Source organism: Artemia franciscana, unplaced genomic scaffold, assembly GCF_032884065.1.
Source record: "Artemia franciscana unplaced genomic scaffold, ASM3288406v1 PGA_scaffold_23, whole genome shotgun sequence".
NCBI lineage: Eukaryota > Metazoa > Arthropoda > Branchiopoda > Anostraca > Artemiidae > Artemia > Artemia franciscana.
The window spans coordinates 867350-890592 of record NW_027062649.1 but is presented as its reverse complement, the minus strand read 5'-3'; the positions used below and the strand labels follow the sequence as shown (position 1 = coordinate 890592).

At 35.0% G+C, this 23243-nt stretch overlaps 1 long non-coding RNA gene across 5 annotated transcripts in view; it reads left to right on the top strand.

Moving 5' to 3' along the window:
- LOC136041471 (uncharacterized) overlaps positions 1-11132 on the top strand; it is a 34011-nt gene extending 22879 nt beyond the window's left edge. For all 5 annotated transcript variants that reach the window (XR_010621039.1, XR_010621036.1, XR_010621037.1 and 2 more), the window contains one exon: positions 459-11132. This is a non-coding gene — a long non-coding RNA (uncharacterized LOC136041471). The remainder of the gene's footprint in view (positions 1-458) is intronic.
- Positions 11133-23243: the final 12111 nt, after the last annotated feature.

Genomic DNA, 23243 nt, shown 5'->3' with positions numbered 1-23243 from the left:
TAAACAGTAGAAAACGCCTATATTTGCGAATTTAGTGTTAGGGGGAGTTCAAGAGCATGGACCCAAGGATATCACCTTGTGTCCTTCAATCATACAGACAAAAACTAAGCAGCTTTGCCGGTGCGTTAACGTTTTGTGGCATTGAGCTGTAGCATTTTATTTATTTATTTTTATCTGTTAGACTGTCGTGTCATATAATCCCCAGAGGCACATTATATTTTGCCTTTTCACAGTCCTGCTTGAAATGGCCACATTGAAATGTCGATTTGAGGTCATTTGGGGTTTTGTGGGGACAAGAGGTAAAGAAGAGTTGGTGGAAAACTGCATTTGTATCGTCAAACGAGCCCTTCTCTATTCTACCACGGCCGTTGACTCTGTGATGAAACAAAAATAATGTGTAGGAGACACTTAGCCACTAAGTAGACTGCCTTCTTCTAACGACTTGCCGCTAATTGTAGGTATCCGCCAGCACTATATCTGGGTAGTGAACGACGAAGGAAAATTTCTGACTCTTGTTGAAATCTACGAGAGATCTGCTAAGATCCGTCTTGTAATTCTCGTAAATAATACTGACGGTGTCAAATATCTAAGAGACCGTCTTACTGACCGACGTTATGCTGTTTCGTCCATGGTAAGTTTTTTTTTATGTATTTACTGCAATTTACTGCTACTGAATGACTGTAATACATTTTTTTAGGTGATACGACTGAATAATAAGGCGAGAATTTGGTATTGATTGTATGACTTCCTAAATAACGAAGAAGACCGAGGTGCCCTTCCATCATGCAAACAACAATAGGAAAAACTGATGAATTTGAACAGTTAAATTGTTTTATGCTTAAATTGGTATTTTGGCTCTATATCCAAGGGTTGTCCTCAGCAAAGGACATATATAACAATAAAATACGACTTACAGTAAAATGCCTTATCATTAAAACTAAAATAAATATTTAAAATAGCCTTAGAATCATTACTGCAATTTTTTTCTTGTTTTCTTGTTTCTTGTTTATATATATATATATATATATTTACGACAATCGATAGCTCTTGATGAGCAGATAAAAATATATGTCATCCTTTGATGATGAGGATTTTATTAAGTGATTAAACCTTTACAAGTATTTCACTGCTAAATGTCTACAAACTAACACTAAAAAGAAAGAAAAAGAAAGAAAGAACTAGGATAAATGAAACTAATAAATGCTATAAACAAAGGCAACAATCAGGTATAAATATCAAATATTAACATCAAACCAGTCTTCTAGTTGAATACAGAAATCTGTTCAAATCTTTCCTTAATACTTTATCAGAAATTACTGAACTAGGATAAAATGGGAAATTAATTCCTAAAGAATGGAGTTCTAATTCCATGCAAAAATTTTGTAAGAAATAAACAGGACAAGTAAATAGGAAGTGGGTGCATGTTTTACTTTCAACACAAATAACTCTCTGCTTCTAGCTTTTCCAATTTTATTTAAGGAATGATATAACCAACAATGTCCTGTTATATTTTGCGTTAGCTGGTGTCTAATGTTTATTTGAGAAGCAGCTATTAAATGGTCTTTTGATGGAACGAATTGTATTGGCCATGAACTCACTCTATTAGTGAAACATTGATACCACTTTTCATAAAGAGCAATTTTTAGTTTACGTCTATCTAAGGGAAAGGGAGGTGAGCTATCATCTGATTGAACATCCCAAAAAACTTTTATTATCTCATCTGTGTATACACTGTGTGACTTTGTCCTGCTGGATACTGGGATGACTGGTGTAGAAAGTTCTGGCCAGTATTCTGGTTTGCTTTTTTTGCATAGCACATAATTGTTAATTCTTTAGGTCTCATATATATTGGTAAAACTCCTGCTAACGCTGTTAGTACGTCAGTTTGAGCAATGCTAAAAGATTTTGTGATTAAAATTAGAGAAAGACTTTGAACCGAGCTTAGCATTCGGACTATATATTTTGTTTAATGCTGTAATCTATACCGGGTCTGCATATAAAATCGTGCTTTCTGTAACCGACAGGTACATATTTTTAAGAGCACGAGGTTTCAGCCCCCAAGTACATTTCAGTTTTGTAGAATATTGTTTTGCAGAATTTATCCGGTTTCTAATATGTTCCGTCCATAATAACTTCCTGTCTAAGATAACTCCCAAGTATTTCGCCTTTTCTTTTATTTCAATTATATTACCATTAAAAACAAGGTCAGGTTCAGGAAATATTCGTTTACTAGTGAAAATATCTGCTTCTGTTTTGTTTGAACCAAATACTAATTTATTCTTACTCGCCCAACGATCAAAGATTCGAGAAACCTCAATTGTTGTAAACTGTAAATCACTTTTAGTCGTGCCCGCAATGATACCACATAAATCATCAGCATAAGCTTGTATGTGAGAATTATTGGGCAAATTTAAATCTAATAAATTATTAATAGTAATATTCCATATAATATTATAAGTAATATTCCAGTAATATTCCATAAAATGGCAGTAATATTCCACCTTGTGAACATGATTCCTCAATATTTAAAGAAAACTCACTTTGATATGATACAAATATGTCTGATAGATAGCTATGCAACAACTTAACCATCCAGATTGGGCATTCGCATTCTTTTAATTTATTCACAATGCCAGGATGCCAAGCGTTGTCAAATGCACCTCGAATATGAAAAACTGGCACAGCGTGAGAAGTATATGCTGCTTGTTTTTTCAATATTTGTAACAGGATTATCTATAGCATCCAGAGTACTACGGCCTTTCATGAACCCAAACTGGTTTCTCGAAATCCACTTCTTGAAGTCCAAGTCATCAAGTTTATATATGATCAAACGTTCAAACACTTTCCTTACATTTGATAACAAACTAATTGGGTGGTAAGACTGGGGATTACCGTCATTATTTTTACCGCTCTTTAGAATTAATATGACATTCGCTCTTTTCTAGGCTGACGGGAAATACCGGAGTGTTATGCATGCGTTTAAAATTTTTAATAGTGATGGTGTTATAAAATTTATATTCTTTTTTTAAAATTGGGCTAACAATACAATCTGGACCGGGGGCTTTTAAAGGACGTATGCCATTAATCGCTTCACTTAATTCTTCCTCCGCAATGGTAATTTCATCACTTCAATGGTAATTTCATCACTGTCCTCCATTGTCAAGACGTCTGTAACTGCGTTTCTTAGTTTTGGTTGATATTGGGTATCAGTACTTACATCATCTTTTCCAAACCACTTCTGGAAAAGTACTTCGCCTGCTTCTTTAGTTGACGTTGTTATTGAACCATCATCATTAGTGACATGAATAGGCCTAATCGGAGGTTCATTTGATTTTATAATTTTATAAATAGTATTCCAAGGGTCCAATGTTCCTCTATTCTCACAAAATTCCCTCGAGTCATCCTGTTTTGCTTTTAAAATTGATTTTTCATAACTATTCCTTGTGTCCTTCATGTTTTGGTCACTTTCCCACGTTCTCAATATTTTATGAATTCGTAAGGCATGTCTATAGGGTTTCCTTTTTGCAGATAAATCTGAATTCCACCATCTTATATATTTCTTGGAATTAGGACCATATTTTCGTATTGGTATTGATTCTAACATTGCTTATGTTATTACATCCGCAAAATTATCTAAAGCTATTAATGTAATTTTTAGTAAAAAGTGGCATAGTATATGCACTATCTATTCCATTCAAGAGAACTGAACTAAATTTATCCCAATCTGCCTTCCTGTAGTCAAATTTACAATCATTATGGTTATAACAATAAAGTATCACCACCTGTTTTAAACTTTAGTTTAAACAAAACATATAAGTGATCAGACATTGACACATGATCAGAAAGGACGTCCCAATCTTCAACGAATGATAATGAGGAGGCACTAACTGCGGTAACGTCAGGGTTAGTGTTGCCACTTAGACCATATATACTTTTATTGGGGTTATTTAACATTACTAGGGTTTGACTAGCTAAAAAAAATCCTCTAATACATTACCACGAATGTTTCTAGCCGTGCTTTGGAACCATAGTGGGCTTCTAGCATTAAAATTACCAAATATTACTAAGCGAGATATATTTTTCACATTGTCTAGGATATTAAACTGGTAAGCTAAGGAATCCACTGATGGATGGCAATATAAAGAGGTCACGGTAATTTTTCTACTTTTGAGGTATAGAGACGCAATAACCAACTCATTTCTAGAATCTTCATGAAGAGTATTAGCTTTTATTCCACTCATAACTAATATTGCTGCACTATAAAACCTCTTACCAGGATCAAATTAGAAAAGCTATTGTAATTTGACGGTATGTGCGAAATATTTCCGGATTTACTCAGATAGGGTTCTTGTAGAAATACTACATCAGGTTTATAATCATCTAGGGTCATACATTTACGCATCTTTGGGGAGACTTCAACAACAGCATGGGTTTTATATTCTCCTTTGTGAATAATCGTCACTATTTTGAATGCTTCTCCTTTAACTGCTAGTTCTGACACATATAAATTGGGATTCAAAAGGGATTCTCGTAGGTGTTCTTTTTCATTTGACCTAGGGATGTTTTTAACAATCATTCTAGCATATTTTTTTTTCGGTAGAGTGTTTAGGGGTATAATTTGTCAAATCTGATTTTTCACTGAAAACTCTTACTGTATTTTGTGTTTCTTCTTGAGATGGCAGTTCCAAAGTTATTTTTCCATTTCCTCCAGAAGTAGGATTTTTGACATAGAATTTTTTTACTTGGTCAATTGTCTTTTTGCCCAAATCTTGAACTATTCTCTTTAACTCATTCATCATTGTCCTCCTGTAACATATAGGCCAACACCCACCCCCCTATAAAATTGTGAACTGCGTAAGCCAATGGAGGAGTAATTTAGTAATTTAGGAGTAATAATAAAGACAAGTAATGAAGACAATGAAAAAAATTTCTTTATAGAATACGGTGTTGTAAAATAATTAGCACTAATTGGTCGACAACACAAATAAAACACAAACAATGGATGATCTAAATTTCAATTATTTATCGAGGCTCTCCCTCACACTTATTACAATAGACTAGTCCAAACTCATCACACAGCGTCGTATAGAGCAGTAATTTCCACCTTGGTATTCAAAACGATTCTGGATGTCAAGAAGTACGGGTACGTCACCTACTGTAACAAAGTTTATGACGCCGAAGTTGTCCACTTTGTTACAGGCTGAAAATCGCTGAAAATATTCCTCTCCATTCTTCAGGAGAAACTGATCAAATGCGTCATATTTAACCTTTTAAGTTGGCAATCCGAACAGTCCGTTGTGATTAGCAAATGACATTTTCCAGAATAAATTTTTTTCATATTTTTCTTGCGCGCTTTTTTTTTGGTCCATACTGTCATCCATGGACGAAAAAGCGAAACGCCTAACAGTAAGACTTTTTCTTAGTAATTCAACGGCGTGAGTATTTTTTGTGAAGATTTCAAGACAGGAACATGTTTTAGCAGTTCTCATATAGACTTCAACAACAGTCTGCAATCTTCCTTCGTCGTTCACTGCCCAGATATAGTGATGGGGGATACTATTAAAAACGAACTCCTCTTCCGTCCCAGAAATATGAATGGGATTTTCCATAAACGCTTTGGCGACTTCTTCGACGTCATCTGACATAGTAGACGTCGCATATTCATTGGTTTAGGAGCATAATTGCCTATGTCTTGACGTAAATGGAAAACCTGCTTATTGTTACTAGATAGGCTACGAAATACTTCGTTGATTGGATTGAGAAAATCCCGAGGCCGAGACAATAACTCATCAGCTTTATCAAGTACAGCCAGTGTAATGTTCTTGGTATCCAGGGCACCCTGTCCAATCATGCAGGAAATACCTATCTGAAGTTCCTCTGCTGGAGACACTTTGCTCTCATATAGAAGCCAAAACCTGAGATAAGGCGTCTTATTTGCGTTGCTCTTTGATAAGGTGGTGTCATGACTACAACTTGACATGATCCATCATGTATCTCAATTTGGTTTAATGCGTAAATTGATGCTGCAGTGATTCTTCCACTGCCATATTTGGCTAGAAATTTCTAAACATCTTTTCCTTCTACACATGGAAGGAAAGCTCTTTGTTGTGCAAAATGGGGTTTTTCGAAACCGTGAGTAATGATCCCCGAATAAAGCCTGTCATTCAGGGACATTTGCATAGATGAGCTCATTAAGATCTTTTTACTTTGCTCCCAAGGTAATGAAGAGATCAATTGTTTTGCTCCTTCCATTTGCGCATAGGTGCTCACACCTGCTTCACTTGTTGCCACCTTGTGCATCATGTTAACAGTACCCACAGAGCAGTGCGCAACTAAGTTTTACGCAACCTCATACATATAGATTTGGCCTAAAATTAACAAATACCCCAAAACATCAACCCGCTATAGTGAAGTAAAAATCAAGTACTCAAACAAAAACAAAAAGGAAAAGTTTAACAAGTCTAATTATTGATAAGAAAATTACAACACAAATTTAATATTCACTACTGGTTTTGTCCACTATGTTACAGGCTGAAAATCGCTGAAAATATTCCTTTCGATTCTTCGGGAGAAATTGATCAAATGCGTCATATTTAACCTTTTAAGTTGGCAATCCGAACAGTCCGTTGTGATTAGCAAACTACATTTTCCAGAATTAAATTTTTTCATATTTTTCTTGCACTTTTTTTGGTCCACACTGTCATTCATGGACGAAAAAGCCAAACGCCTGGCAGTAAGACTTTTTCTTAGTAATTCAACGCCTTGAGTATCTTTTGTGAAGGTTACAAGACGGGAACAGGTTTTAACAGATCTCATGTAGAGTTCAACAAGAGTCTGCAATCTTCCTTCGTCGTACAGTGCCAGGATATAGTGATGGGGGATACTATTAAAAACCAACTTCTCTTCCGTCACAGAAATACGGATGGGATTTTGCGTAAACGCGTTGGCGATTTCTTCGACGTCATCTGTCATAGAAGACGTCAATAGGGAATCCTGCTTATTGTTACTAGACAGGCTACAAAATACTTTATTTTATTGGATTACGAAAATCCCGAGGCCGAGACAACATCTCACAAGCTTTATCAAGTACTACCAGTTTAATTTTCTCGGTATCCAGGGCACCCTGTCCAATCATGCTGGAAGGACTATCAAGCGTTCAAACATCGATATGCAGGCTGGACTCTTTGGAAGTCTTTAATTTTTTGGTTTCATTTTCGAGACGTTTAACGAGACACTTTGCTTTCATATAGAAGCCAAAACTTAAGAAAAGTCGTCTTATTTGCTTTGCTCTTTGACAAGATGGCGTCATGACTACAACTTCACATGATCCATCACGTATCTCACTTTGGTTTAATGCGTAAGTTGAAGCTGCAGTGATTCCTCCACTGCCAGATTTGGCTTCAAATTTAACATCTTTTCCTTCTACACATGGAAGGAAAGCTTTTTGTTGTGCATAATGGAATTTTCGAACCGTGAGTAATGATCCCCGAATAAAGCCTGTCATTCAGGGACATTTGCATAAATGAGCTCATTAAGTTCTTTTCACTTTGCTTCCAAAGTAATGAAGAGATCATTTGTTTTTCTCCTTCCATATGTGCATGTGCGCTCACACCTGCTTAACTTGTTGCCAACTTGTGCATCATGTTAACAGTATCCACAGAGAAGTGCGCAACTAGGTTTACTAATAAGTTTACAACCAAGTTTTGCGCAACCTTATACATATAGTTTTGGCATAAAATTAGCAAATAACCCAAAATATCAACCCGCTAGGGGTGAAGTAATACTCAAACAAAAACGAAAAAATTTAACAAGTCTTCAATTATTGATAAGAAAATTACAACAAAAATTTAATATTCAATACTGGTTTTGTCCGCTTTGTTACAGGCTGAAAATCGCTGGAAATGTTCCTCTCCATTCTTCGGGAGAAATTGATCAAATGTGTCATAATTAACCTTTCAATTTGGCAATCCGAACAGTCCGTTGTGATTAGCAAACGGCATTTTCCAGTATTAAATTTTTTCATATTTTTCTTGTACTTTTTTTGGTCCACACTAACATTCATGGACGAAAAAGCGAAACGCCTGACAGTAAGACTTTTTCTTAGTAATTCAACGCCATGAGTATCTTTTGTAAAGATTACAAGACGGGGACAGGTTTTAGCAGATTTCATGTAGAGTTCAACAAGAGTATGCAATCTTCCTTCGTCGTTCACTGTCCAGATATAGTGACGGGGGATATTATTGAAAACCAACATCTTCCGTCACAGAAATATGGATGGGATTTTGCATAAACGCGTTGGCGACTTCTTCGACGTCATCTGACATAGTAGACGTCAGTAGGAAAACCTGCTTATTGCTACTAGACAGGCTACGAAATACTTAGTTTGATTGGAGTGAGCTCGCTTTGAAACTGATTACGTATATTCTCTATTGAATTAGTGAGGTGCTCTTCAAGCAGCGTGACAGGAGATATGGTGACCACCTGAGCCTCTTTACTAAATAAATTCAATGGGTCAGCAAATACGAGAAATGCAACTGATCCGACAAGGAACAGAAGTGGAAAAAGTCGAAAAATCATGCCATTTAGCATCCTTTTTCCATCACTATTATCTGAACTTGGCCTAACTTGGTACGAGACTGATCCCATCTGGCTTAAAAATGATCCAAACAGTTTGGTGGACTTCTAATTTCTATAAGCACTTGTCTAGCCTCTTCGTAGCTTAATTGTTTCGCTTTTTGTAAAGATAGTCGGAATATACGAAGACACTTGGATGCAAAGGAACAGGAAGGCTATGATGCAATTTATTGTGTTTCTTTTTGGCGTAATTACATCAAAAATATAAATATTTGGCAGAAAAATTTATGTAAAGTCAAGACCTCTAACAAGTACAGAATACTTGTCTATTTTTAAAGCTATACAAGAGAATAGAGGTTGTCTCTTGTAATTTCCGATATTTTGTCCCTAAGGCAAAATTATTCCTGATGCACGATAGTGGAAAGGCTATGACGCAATAAATTGCGTTTGTTTTCGACGAGGTCGTGCGTTGGGAATATAAAGAATCGGAAAAATATAACAAGTAAATTAGAACCTTTAAATTAATCATGTACTTAACCGTCCCTTTTGAACAGTGCTTTTTTTATTCATATGTTACAATAATAATATATAGAGTGTTAAAATAATAATGCATTCTATAATAGAATGCATTCTATAAGAATAATTATTCTTATTTGATATATGACCTTATATACACCTAATGTACCTCCATCATTTATTATAAATTTAATCATCCTTTGAAACAAGTGCAATTACGTTAACTGTCACAATAAATAATGTTAACATCAATGATCATGTGACACATAAATATGTTATAACAAAAGTTTTATAATTACGTGCCGTTATTATTATTTTGTGTGTTAACCATATGATTCTGCCTGGCAATTTTTATTATAGAATTTGGTATGCTCTGGCATTGGCCGACGATGCGTCATGGTCAAAAATTAAGAAACAAATAACACCTATGATGAGTTATCTACCACCAAAGAATGTCCAAATCACACATCTGATTCAACCGGACAGCTATCAACAAAAGTAAGACACCTCAAGTAGCTCCAGTTACTGTCCTACAATCATCTTCACCCTTCCAACTGAACCATGTAGACCTGAGAAGACACAATATTCAGCTAAAAAGGTACACCCACCACACACTCACAAAAACACCACAACGGATCGCCTGCATCAAGATAGAAACCCAGCATTAGCAACGTCATGAACATGGATGAAGATTCGGAAGAGAACAACTTAAGTCCTAATTATATAACTTGTCTTTCAACGTGCCAAGTAAGGTCTTAAGAATTACCTTAGTCAATATACTCATAAAACAATTAACAAACGCTTAAAAACAATACAAATACAGAAGAAAGTGGGAACGGAACAGAAGAGCCGTAGTACCGGCCATACTATAGTACTTAAACTGCTGAGGATAGGTGTACCAGGTCCCGCACTTCCCATTTTGTTAGAAAGCGTAAAAAACAATACAAACTTTAAAAAATTGCTAAAGTCTTAAGCGATAAAAATGCTTTGAGGTGAAAAACTGAAAAATTACATTAGATCAGTTCAATTAGTGAAATGGATAAAGACACGAAAATTGTGAACAGGTGTGAAAGGTAACTTTCCGAAGATAAGTGATGAACGATAAAAGAAAGTCCCAATATTGAATTGAAAATTTTAAATTAAGTAAATGTACCAGTGTGATTTTATTATATAATTTTCATATATTCGTACCCTGTAATCTTAGAATACCTTTGATCAATTGAAAATTAAATACAATAGATAAAGTTGATTCAAATTCAAATAAAACAAACAATTGGAATCAGGTATTCATGTCTAAACCCAGTTGATGTCAAGTGCTGTATAAATGTAATTTTAATGAAAGGTGTAGGGTCAATATAAGGTGTAGGAATATATAAATCAAAAATAATTTAAATAATCATTTTTAGGTAAAGGAATTAAAATTAAAATATTTAATAGACAATAAAGAACTTTAAGGAATGTAACATTTAAAGAAAGAGATTAGTCTGATTGATGAGGACATCAATCTGCAGCGGGAAAGGGGATATGTGACATACAGGCCAGCCGACCCCCTCCCCCCTATAAAACTCAAAACCAAATACGTCATTCATTCCCTTTATAAAGTTTCAAAATAAGAATCTTATAACGTCTAAAGGTTTTAAAGTTAAAATTCATCATTCCATAGGATTCGTGCTTTTCGGAACAAGTTTTACAGCAAGCAAAAAATGTAACTTTTGAACAAGCCAATTAGAATCCAAACTTTTACTACTGGTTTGGTCAACAAACTAGTGGTGAAAATCCTCGTTATAAAAATAACTCTTTTGAGAAGAGGCTAGACCACATGTTGGGTTTTGAAAAGAACAGTTGTATTGCGACATTTTTTAGGTCAATATACCCAGTTCTCAAATTCAGAAATCCGGATTTATTCTGGATAAAAGGGAGCCCCGGAAGCCATGGTAGGAAGTTCAGTTCTGGCGTCGATGTATGCCACTCAGCTAGCGATTATTGAAGTTATATTATCTAAAGTTGTATGTGATTACGAAAATAAAATTATTGTCAAATAATCGTCTTTTGTCTATGAACCAAGGTATCAGGTACAGTTCCTCTCGTCTAATGGAGCGTTACCAAGGGAATCTGCACAACTCCTGAGACCCGAACATCACAGTAATGATTCCGTCTCCAAGGTTATGGGGAATTAATTATAGAGCCCTGTTATTCTATATCCCTTAGCTACTCAGCTCCCATGTTTAGATTTGAGTATCCCATATATCATATCGATATTAAGCTAATAAGACCAAGAAGAGTCCCAGTTACCTTGTAGTAATAAACCTTCAACAATTCTCCTTTGAATAAACACCTCTTAACTTCTTATAATCTACCAAACCCCCCCCCCCCCTGTAACAGTTGCTTTATTTTGAATTTTGCTGCTAGGCGGATGTAACGAACACTTAATTTGCTCTGCAGAGATTCAAAAGCTGTTCCTTCTTTTTTAACTGTATTTTACTATGCTCGTTCTGGCCTTTGAAAGTTGAAAGCATCCGACTCTACCTTTTTCACTATTGTTCGAGACGCTCCAAAAGCTAATTATCATAGCTGTTAACTTACTATTTGTAATAATTCGGGTTCCGATCAAATGTTAAAAGAATTAAAAGATTAAGATTAAAAAAAATGAAAAGAATTTGTCAACTGCAAAAAATGTTATATATATATATATATATATATATATATATATATATATATATATATATATATATATATATATATTAAATTTCACTCGAATCCGATCACCTGTTCCAAATTTACGCATGACTCAATATTCGGGATTCATATATATATATACTAGCTGTTGGGGTGGCGCTTCGCGCCACCCCAACACCTAGTTGGTGGGGCGCTTCGCGCCCCCCCAAGCCCCCGCGCGCGCTTAAGTCGTTACGCGCCATATTAGTTACGCGCCATTGTAGTTGTGTCCCTGTGTCCCACCTGTGAATATAGATAGATTTATATATGTGTTTCAAACTACGTAAAAATTGCGAATATACAACATTTTTGGCTTTCCCACTACTGGGAGCTTTCCGTTTCCAATTGCCAGCAATTGTTCTGAAAATGTTTGACCAGAGTCATCGTTTTGCAATCGGATACGCATATTTGTAGTTAATTTTAATATTTTTACGTGTGCCCATAAATTAGAATTTTTCAGGCAAGCATTCATTTCGTCTGCAGGAGTTAAACTACGTAAAAATTGCGAATATACAACATTCTTGGCTTTCCCATTGTCTGTGCATATACAAAGCCGTATGTACTAATAATGACGTCATATGCAAACGCTCTTTTTACAAACAAACAAACATGCATACACACAACTCGTTTTTATATAGATAGATAGATAGGTAGATACAATACAAATTAACTGCGTAAAACTTGCGAATATACAACATTTTTCGCTGTCCAATTGTCGCTGCATATAAATAGATTGTCAGGTTTACCGACCCTCGAACATGCAACGCACAATTGTCCATGGGAAAAACAATCAGTATTAAGATCTATACCACATTTTTCTAATGATTGACCTTGAGCTTTGTTAATGGTGATTGCAAATGCTAATCGAATTGGGAATTGCAATCTTTTAAATTGAAAAGGCAGATCCGTTGGAATCATGGGAATGCGAGGAATAAGAACAGCCTCACTCTCAAAAGGCCCTGTCAAGATTGTGGCCTCTATTAGGTTTTCCATTGTTTTTTTTACGGCAAGTCGCGTGCCATTGCAAAGCTTTGGTGGGTTGATATTTCTTAAAAGTATTATTGGTACGCCTATTTTTAGTTGTAGCACGTGTGGTGGAAACCCTGAAAGATCTATGGAATTTAAAAATTCAGATGGATAATTAACCACTTCATTTGGTTCCAAAACTGTGTCGACTGACTTGTAAAGGAATGCCTGGTCTCGAATCTTGGTCAAAACAATATTGTTGATTTCGTGGACGTCTATATTTTTGGGTGCGAGAATCTTTCTTTCACTTAGCCATTTATTATTTTTATAATTTTTTAGAATATTCGGAAATACTTTTTCAATCAATTCATTTTTGGACGTCACTAAATTACAGAAATCAGCAGGTAGTTGTATACGTCCTGAAATTTAGTCTATCGTATCATAAATGTCTTTTTGTTCCGATGTTAACTTGGAAATGTTATTTTGTACATACGACAATAGATCATTCGTACTGTAACTTTTTTCACGATCCAATTCTACACATGTCGAAACAGCAGCGATACGGTTAGGTGAAGGCATTCCCAAATCCTGAAGAGGTTTGTTTGCCATACGTACGCACAAATCTTCTATAATAACTAAAGTGTAGTTATAAATTTCTGATGTAAAATCAAAAGTCATATCTGACGTCTCTAGCTGTTTTCGATGGAGTATATCTTCGGACATTTTTGACTTATATTTTTCCCATAACTCTGTAGGAGCTGATGGACAGCAAGTTGTTAAAATGATGCCAAACAATGCACGAATTTGACTTGGGGTTGACGTTTCGCACTAATGGGGAATAGGGAACAACCCACTGGTTATCTACTTCGATGGTGGTACCGTTGCCATTGTAGGTTCTTCAGTCATTTTACAATTAGAAATTTCCCCTTCAACGGTCTTCTTACAATTAAAAATTTGTCTTTGAACGATATTCTTAAATACCTGTGTACTGGTCGTCATTTATAATCCCTGTGTCCCGGTCGTCATTTGTGTCCCGGTATCCCAGTCTGTAATTTCTCTTTGAGTGTCCCGGTTGTCATTTATATTCCCTCTGTCCCGGTCGTCATTTGTGTCCCGGTCTGTAATTTCTCTTTGAGTGTTTTTTCTTTTTAGTATTTTTTAGTTTTTTACATTTTTTCTTTTTTCAGTTTTCTTTTTCTTCTTTATTTTTCAGCTTCACTATGAAATACATATCGCCGAACCTTTGTTTTTTTAACTAAAATCTGGTAGGCATTGATGACCTTATCCGAGTCAAAATCCCAAACCCAATCATCATCGCTATCATTTTCAGTTTTGATATGTTTTGACTCTCGCTGTCCAGGTGGATCTTCATCTAACTGCGCGGTTTTGCGTTCTTTAGCCTCAAGCCTGTTTCCTTGCTGTTCTTTTGATTCCTCGGCACGCTTTCTTTTCTGAATTTCTCTATCAGCAGCAAGTTTTTTGGCATAGACTCTTTGAGCATCTTCATCGGCTTTTGCCATTGTAAGTTCATCAGTCATTTTAAACTTAAACATTAATAGATTTCTACGTGAACATATATGTCTTAAATATCTTTAATGACGTCACCGTCATAGCAAAAATGACGACAACTAACTTCATGACGTCAGCTGACACAGAAACATGACGTCACCTGATCCACAGACAGACACACAGACAGACAACTTATTTTTATATATATAGATATATATATATATATATATACTAGCTGTTGGGGTGGCGCTTCGTGCCCCCCAAGCCCCCACGCGCGCGTAAGTCGTTACGCGCCATATTAGTTACGCGCCATTGTAGTTGTGTCCCTGTGTCCCACCTGTGAATAGAGATAGATATAAATATATGTTTTAACTACGTAAAACATGCGAATATACAACATTCTTCGCTGTCCCATTGTCTGTGCATATAAATAGATTGTCAGGTTTACTGACTCTTGAACATGCAACATATAATTGTCCATGGGAAAAACAATCCGTATTCAGATCTATACCTCATTATTCTAATGATGTGTCCCTGTGTCCCGGTCGTCATTTATATTCCCTGTGTCCCGGTCGTCATTTGTGTCCCGGTGTCCCAGTTTGTAATTTCTCTTTGAGTGTCCCGGTTGTCATTTATATTCCCTGTGTCCCGGTGTCCCGGTCGTCATTTGTGTCCCGGTGTCCCGGTCTGTAATTTCTATTCGAACAATCCCTGTGTCCCGGTCGTCATTTATATATCCCGCCTGTGCCCCCGGCGTCCCCGTTGTAGTTGTGTCCCTGTGTCCCGGTCGTCATTTATATTCCCTGTGTCCCGGTCGTGATTTGTGTCCGGGTGTCCCAGTCTGTAATTGCTCTTTGAGGTTCCCGGTCGTCACTTATATTCCCTCTGTCTCGGTCGTCATTTGTGTCCCGGTCTGTAATTTCTCTTTGAGTGTTTTTTTCTTTTTAGTTTTTTTTAGTTTTTTACCTTTTTTCTTTTTTCAGTTTTCTTTTTCTTCTTTATTTTTCAGCGTCACTATGAAGTACATATCGACGAACCTTTGTTTTTTTAACTTAAATCTGGTAGGCATTGATGACCTTGTCCAAGTCAAAATCCCAAACCCAATCATCATCGCTATCATTTTCAGTTTTGATATGTTTTGACTCTCGCTGTCCAGGTGGATTTTCATCTAACTGCGTGGTTTTGCGTTCTTTAGCCGCAAGCCTGTTTTCTTGCTGTTCTTGTGATTCCCCGGCACGCTTTCTTTTCTTACTTTCTCTATCAGCTGCAAGCCTTTTTTCTTGCTGTTCTTGTGATTCCTCGGAACGCTTTCTTTTCTTACTTTCTCTATCAGCAGCAAGTTTTTTGGCATAAACTCTTTGAGCAGCTTCCTCGGCTGTTGACATCGTAGGTTCTTCAGTCATTTTACAATTAAACATTTTTCCGTGAACAAATGTCTTAAATACCGTTAATGACGTCACCGTCATAGCAAAAATGACGACAACTAACTTCATGACGTCAGTCGACACAGAAACATGACGTCACCTGACAGGCAGACACACAGACAGACAACTTATTTTTATATATATATAGATATATATATATATATTAAATTTCACTCGAATCCGATCACCTGTTCCAAATTTACGCATGACTCAATATTCCGGATTCCTCCTTTCTCCACTGCAACCACGACTATTGGACCGAGTAAATTTGTGACACGCCGATCCCTCCATTCTAACTATTTTTTGAAATTTCTGGTCTCCCCAAAACAGAAAAAAGTAACACACTTTAAAGTGCAAAATAATACACTTTTAATTTACTTTGAACTCAATGACATAAAATCGGCACTTTGAAAACAGATTTGTCCCTTTGAAAACAGATGTGGTATGACTGGATTTAGCCTATACCCTAAAATTTATTCTCGTGTATTGTGAAGCCGATCTCACCGACACTCGAAATAGTTATTTTGATATAGGCTAGCCTATTAGTCTGGTGAATACCAGATAAGACCCGTAAGAATAGTGTGTTCGAATTTGTACAATAGAATCCTTGAACTGGCAACTGGTTAAGAATTGGTTTCATGTTAGAACACATTATTTTGGTAAAGAAGCAGGAAAGCCGCCTACCCTTTGGGACAGGTCATTAGCCTACTTCTTGGGCTGCCCACTTGGAGGGATGTATTGTCTAGTTCCTTTAAACTTGGTACAAACCCTAAAAAAATCACATAAGGTAAGTCACGTCCTTGTTGAACACAAATTGAATCATCTTTAGTTGATTGGCGTCCCCAACCAAAAAGATGTCCGGCATTAGGATACTCGGAGATAACAAAATCAGTGCTGGTCTGCAATTGTTGGATAAATTTGTATTTTGCATCATTGTTTTGGTTTGGCGAGTAATAGAACAGAGCTATTGCAATTATATTGCAATTATAGGAAAAGGTTGTATTAAAAAAAAGCATGACTATCTCCTTTTTTTCCAAGTGGGTGATCCGAAGGAAGGAATTTAATAAATTCTGAATAATATGACAAATGAAAAGACCTTTGGTCAAGAGACTTTACTTCTGTAACAGCTATACGTCAATGTGGTTAAACTTGATAGCACCTTGAGTTCCGGAAATTTGTCAAAATTTTCCGGAAAACGCCGGAAAGTTCCTTATTCAAATGCAAATTAGGCGATGGTGCCAATTAGGGGGGGACTTACCCACCCCCTTGGTGTCCACCTCATAGATTTTGAAAATACATTTTGGTTTATATATATATACTAGCTGTTGGGGTGGCGCTTCGCGCCACCCCAACACCTAGTTGGTGGGGGCGCTTCGCGCCCCCCCCCAAGCCCCCCCGCGCGCGTAAGTCGTTACGCGCCATAATAGTTACGCGCCATTGTAGTTGTGTCCCTATGTCCCACCTGTGAATATAGATAGATATATATATATGGTTTTAACTACGTAAAACTTGCGAATATACAACATTCTTTGCTGTCCCATTGTCTTTGCATATAAATAGATTGTCAGGTTTACCGACTCTTGAACATGCAACATATAATGGTCCATGGGAAAACAATCTGTATTCAGATCTATACCTCATGATTCTAATGATTGCCCTTGAGCTTTGTTGATGGTGATTGCTAATCGACCATTCCCTGTCCCGGTGTCCCGGTCGTCATTTACATCCCCCTGTTTCCCCCGGTGTCCCCGTTGTAGTTGTGTCCCTGTGTCCCGGTCGTCATTTATATTCCCTGTGTCCCGGGTCCCGGTCGTCATTTGTATCCCGGTGTCCCGGTCTGTATATACATTCGTTTTTTAGTTTTGTTTTTCTCCTTTATTTTTTTTCCTTTTTTTTTCTTTTTTAGCTTATTTAGATTTTTAGATTTTTTAGTTTTTTTATTAGTTTTTAGTTTTTTTTTCTTTTTAGTTTTTTTGTCCCGGTCGTCATTTATATCCCCCTGTTTCCCCCGGTGTCCCCGTTGTAGTTGTGTCCCTGTGTCCCGGTCGTCATTTATATTCCCTGTGTCCCGGTCGTCATTTGTATCCCGGTGTACCGGTCTGTATATACATTCGTTTTTTAGTTTTGTTTTTCTCCTTTATTTTTTTCCTTTTTTTTTCTTTTTTAGTTTATTTAGATTTTTAGATTTTTTAGTTTTTTTATTAGTTTTTAGTTTTTTTTTCTTTTTAGTATTTTTTGTAGTTTTTACCTTCTTTTTAGTTTTGTTAATTTTTTTTTTTACTTGTGTCCTGGTCGTCATTTATACTCCCTGTGTCCCGGTGCTTTGTTGATTGCTAATCGAACATTCCTTTTGTCCTGGTCGCTTTTTCTTTGAGTGTCGTCATTTATTTTTTTCTTTTTTAGTTCTTTTAGTTTTTACCTTTTTTAGTTTTTTTTAGTTTTTAGTTTTTTTAGTTTTTTACCTTTTTTTAGTTTTTTTAGTTTTTTTAGTTTTTTTGCTTTTTTATTTTTTTTATTAGTTTTTAGTTTTTTTGTAGTTTTTGTTTTTTTTTAGTTTTTTACCTTTTTTTAGTTTTTTTAGTTTTTTTAGTTTTTTAGCTTTTTTACTTTTTTTATTAGTTTTTAGTTTTTTTTTGTAGTTTTTGCCTTTTTTTAGTTTTTTCAGTTTTTTTTTTAGTTTTTTATTGGTTTTTACCTTTATAGTTTTTTTAGTTTTTTAGCTTTTTTATTTTTTTTATTAGTTTTTAGTTTTTTTTGTAGTTTTTGCCTTTTTTTAGTTTTTTCAGTTTTGACGTCACCTGATCCAGTTTTTTCAGGTGACGTCACCTGACACATCCATCCACACATCCACAGACAGACAACTTATTTTTATATATATAGATATATATATATATATATATATATATATATATATATATATATATATATATATATATATATATATATATTATACATATATTATATATATATATATATATATATATATTATATTATATATATATATATATATATATATATATATATATATATATATATATATATATATATATATATATCTATATATATAAAAATAAGTTGTCTGTGTGTGTGTGTGTCTGTCGAGTGTCGACTAACGTCATGTTTTCGACTGACGAAATTACAGACCGGGACATCGGGACACAAATGACGACCGGGACACCGGCACATCTATATATATAAAAATAAGTTGTCTGTGTGTGTGTGTGTCTGTCGAGTGACGTCATGTTTGTGTGTCGACTGACGTCATGTTTTCGACTGACGAAATTACAGACCGGGACATCGGGACACAAATGACGACCGGGACGCTCAAAGAGAAAGCGACCGGGACACAAGGAATGTTCGATTAGCAATCACCATCAACAAAGCACCGGGACACAAATGACGACCGGGACACAGGGAGTATAAATGACCACCAGGACATAAGTAAAAAAACTAAAAAAAAAGGGTAAAAACTAAAAAAACTAAAAAGAAAAAAACTAAAAACTAATAAAAATACTAAAAAAGCTAAAAAACTAAAAAAACTAAAAAAGAAAAAAAGGAAAAAAATGAAAAATAAAAGAGAAAGACAAAACTAAAAAAAAACTTAAAAAAAACTAAAAAGAAAAAAAGGGGGAAAATACAAAAATTTATTTCATCATATACCATTTCAAAAACGAATGTATATACAGACCGGGACACCGGGATAAAAATGACGACCGGGACACCGGGATACAAATGACGACCGGGACACAGGGAATATAAATGATGACCGGGACTTAGGGACACAACTACAACGGGGACGCCGGGGGGCACAGGGGGATATATAAATGACGACGGGGACACAGGGAATGTTCGATTAGCAATCACCATCAACAAAGCTCAAGGGCAATCATTAGAATCATGAGGTATAACTAAAAAAACTAAAAAAAAGTTAAAAAACTAAAAACAGACCAATTCAAAAACGAATGTATATACAGACCGGGACACCGGGACACAAATGACAACCGGGACACAAGGAATATAAATGACGCCCGGGACACTCAAAGAGAAATCACAGACTGGGACACCGGGACACAGGGAATATAAATGACGACCGGGACACAGGGACACAACTACAACGGGGACGCCGGGGGCACAGGGGGATATATAAATGACGACGGCGACACAGGGAATGGTCGATTAGCAATCACCATCAACAAAGGTCAAGGGGAATTATTAGAATCATGAGGTATAGATCTGAATGCGGATTGTTTTCCCATGGACCATTATATGTTGCATGTTCAAGAGTCAGTAAACCTGACAATCTATTTATATGCACAGACAATGGAACAGCAAAGAATGTTGTATATTCGCAAGTTTTACGTAGTTAAAAACATATATATATATATATATATATATATATATATATATATATATATATATATATATATATATATATATATATATATATATATATATATATATATATATATATATATATATATGTTGTTATATATATAGTAGGGAATACATGCCCCAACAGCTAGTAGGGAATATACATGACGACCGGGACACTCAAAGAGCAAGCGACCGGGACACAAGGAATGTTCGATTAGCAATCACAATCAACAAAGTACCGGGACACAGGGAGTATAAATGACGACCAGGACAAAAGTAAAAGAAAAACTAAAAAACTAAAAAAAGGTAAAAACTAAAAAGAAAAAAACTAAAAACTAATAAAAAAAACTAAAAAAGCTAAAAAACTAAAATAACTAAAAAAGAAAAAAAAAGAAAAAAAGCTTAAAAAATGAAAAATAAAAGAGAAAAACAAAACTAAAAAAAAATAAAAATAAAAAAAATTAAAACGAAAAAAAGGGGAAAAATACAAAATTTATTTCATCATATACCATTTCAAAAACGAATGTATATACAGACCGGGACACCGGGATACAAATGACGACCGGGATACAGGGAATATAAATGACGACCAGGACACAGGGACACAACTACAACGGGGACGCCGGGGGGCACAGGGGGATATATAAATGACGACGCTGTGTCCCGGTCGTCATTTGTGTCCCGGTGTTCCAGTCTGTGATTTCTCTTTGAGTGTCCCGGGCGTCATTTATATTCCTTGTGTCCCGGTGTCCCGGTCGTCATTTATATCCCCCTGTGCCCCCCGGCGTCCCCATTGTAGTTGTGTCCCTGTGTCCCGGTCGTCATTTATATTCCCTGTGTCCCGGTCGTCATTTGTATCCCGGTGTCCCGGTCTGTATATACATTCGTTTTTTAGTTTTGTTTTTCTCCTTTATTTTTTTCCTTTTTTCTTTTTTTTCTTTTTTAGTTTATTTAGATTTTTAGATTTTTTAGTTTTTTTATTAGTTTTTAGTTTTTTTGTAGTTTTTACCATTTTTTTAGTTTTTTTAGTTTTTTTTTTTTTTTACTTATGTCCTGGTCGTCATTTATACTCCCTGTGTCCCGGTCGTCATTTGTGTCTCGGTGCTTTGTTGATTGCTAATTTATATTATATTTATATTTATATTTTTTATATTTATTAATATTTTTTTAGTTTTCTTTTTCTCTTATTTTTCAGTTTTTTTCCTTTTTTTTAGTTTTTTCTTTTTTAGTTTTTAGTTTTTTTTTGTTTTTTACCTTTTTTTAGTTTTTTTAGTTTTTTTAGTTTTTTAGCTTTTTTAGTTTTTTTATTAGTTTTTAGTTTGTTTTTTTTTTAGTTTTTGCCTTTTTTTAGTTTTTTCAGTTTTTTTTAGTTTTTAGTTTTTTACCTTTTTTTAGTTTTTTTTAGTTTTTTAGCTTTTTTAGTTTTTTTTCTTTTTAGTTTTTTTTGTAGTTTTTACCTTTTTTAGTTTTTTTTCTTCTTTTGTATTAGTGTGAAATAATTCAGACGTCATATGCGGACAAACACGACGTCACTCGACAAACAGACAGTTTTTTTAGTTTTTTTAGTTTTTTTTTTTTACTTATGTCCTGGTCGTCATTTATACTCCCTGTGTCCCGGTCGTCATTTGTGTCTCGGTGCTTTGTTGATTGCTAATTTATATTATATTTATAATTATATTTTTTATATTTATTAATATTTTTTTAGTTTTCTTTTTCTCTTATTTTTCAGTTTTTTCCATTTTTTTAGTTTTTTCTTTTTTAGTTTTTAGTTTTTTTTGTTTTTTACCTTTTTTAGTTTTTTTAGTTTTTTAGCTTTTTTAGTTTTTTTATTAGTTTTTAGTTTTTTTTTAGTTTTTGCCTTTTTTAGTTTTTTCAGTTTTTTTTTAGTTTTTAGTTTTTTACCTTTTTTTAGTTTTTTTTTTAGTTTTTTAGCTTTTTTAGTTTTTTTTCTTTTTAGTTTTTTTTGTAGTTTTTACCTTTTTTAGTTTTTTTTCTTCTTTTGTATTAGTGTGAAATAATTCAGACGTCATATGCGGACAAACACGACGTCACTCGACAGACAGACATAACCCACAAACAACTTATTTTTATATATATTTATTCATATTTTTTTAGTTTTCTTTTTCTCTTTTATTTTTCAGTTTTTTCCTTTTTTTTAGTTTTTTTCTTTTTAGTTTTTAGTTTTTTACCTTTTTTTATTTTTTTTTAGTTTTTTTTAGTTTTTTAGCTTTTTTAGTTTTTTTATTAGTTTTTATTTTTTTTGTAGTTTTTGCCTTTTTTTATTTTTTTCAGTTTTTTTTTAGTTATTAGATTTTTACCTTTTTTTATTTTTTTTAGTTTTTTAGCTTTTTTAGTTTTTTTTTCTTTTTAGTTTTTTTTGTAGTTTTTACCTTTTTTAGTTTTTTTCTTCTTTTGTATTAGTGTGAAATAATTCAGACGTCATATGTGGACAAACATGACGTCACCTGATCCATCCACAGATCCACACACAGACAACTTATTTTTATATATATAGATATAGATATATACATATATATATACTAGCTGTTGGGGTGGCGCTTCGCGCCACCCCAACACCTAGTTGGTGTTGGGGTGCCCCCCCGCGCAGCGTAAGTCGTTACGCACCATATTAGTTACGCGCCATTGTAGTTGTGTCCCTATGTCCCAACTGTGAATATAGATATATATATATATATATACTAGCTGTTGGGGTGGCGCTTCGCGCCACCCCAACACCTAGTTGGTGGGGGCGCTTCGCGCCCCCCCCAAGCCCCCCCGCGCGCGTAAGTCGTTACGCGCCATAATAGTTACGTGCCATTGTAGTTGTGTCCCTATGTCCCACCTGTGAATATAGATATATATATATATATATGGTTTTAACTACGTAAAACTTGCGAATATACAACATTCTTTGCTGTCCCATTGTCTTTGCATATAAATAGATTGTCAGGTTATCCCCCTGTTTCCCCCGGTGTCCCCGTTGTAGTTGTGTCCCTGTGTCCCGGTCGTCATTTATATTCCCTGTGTCCCGGGTCCCGGTCATCATTTGTATCCCGGTGTCCCGGTCTGTATATACATTCGTTTTTTAGTTTTGTTTTTCTCCTTTATTTTTTTCCTTTTTTTTCTTTTTTAGCTTATTTAGATTTTTAGATTTTTTAGTTTTTT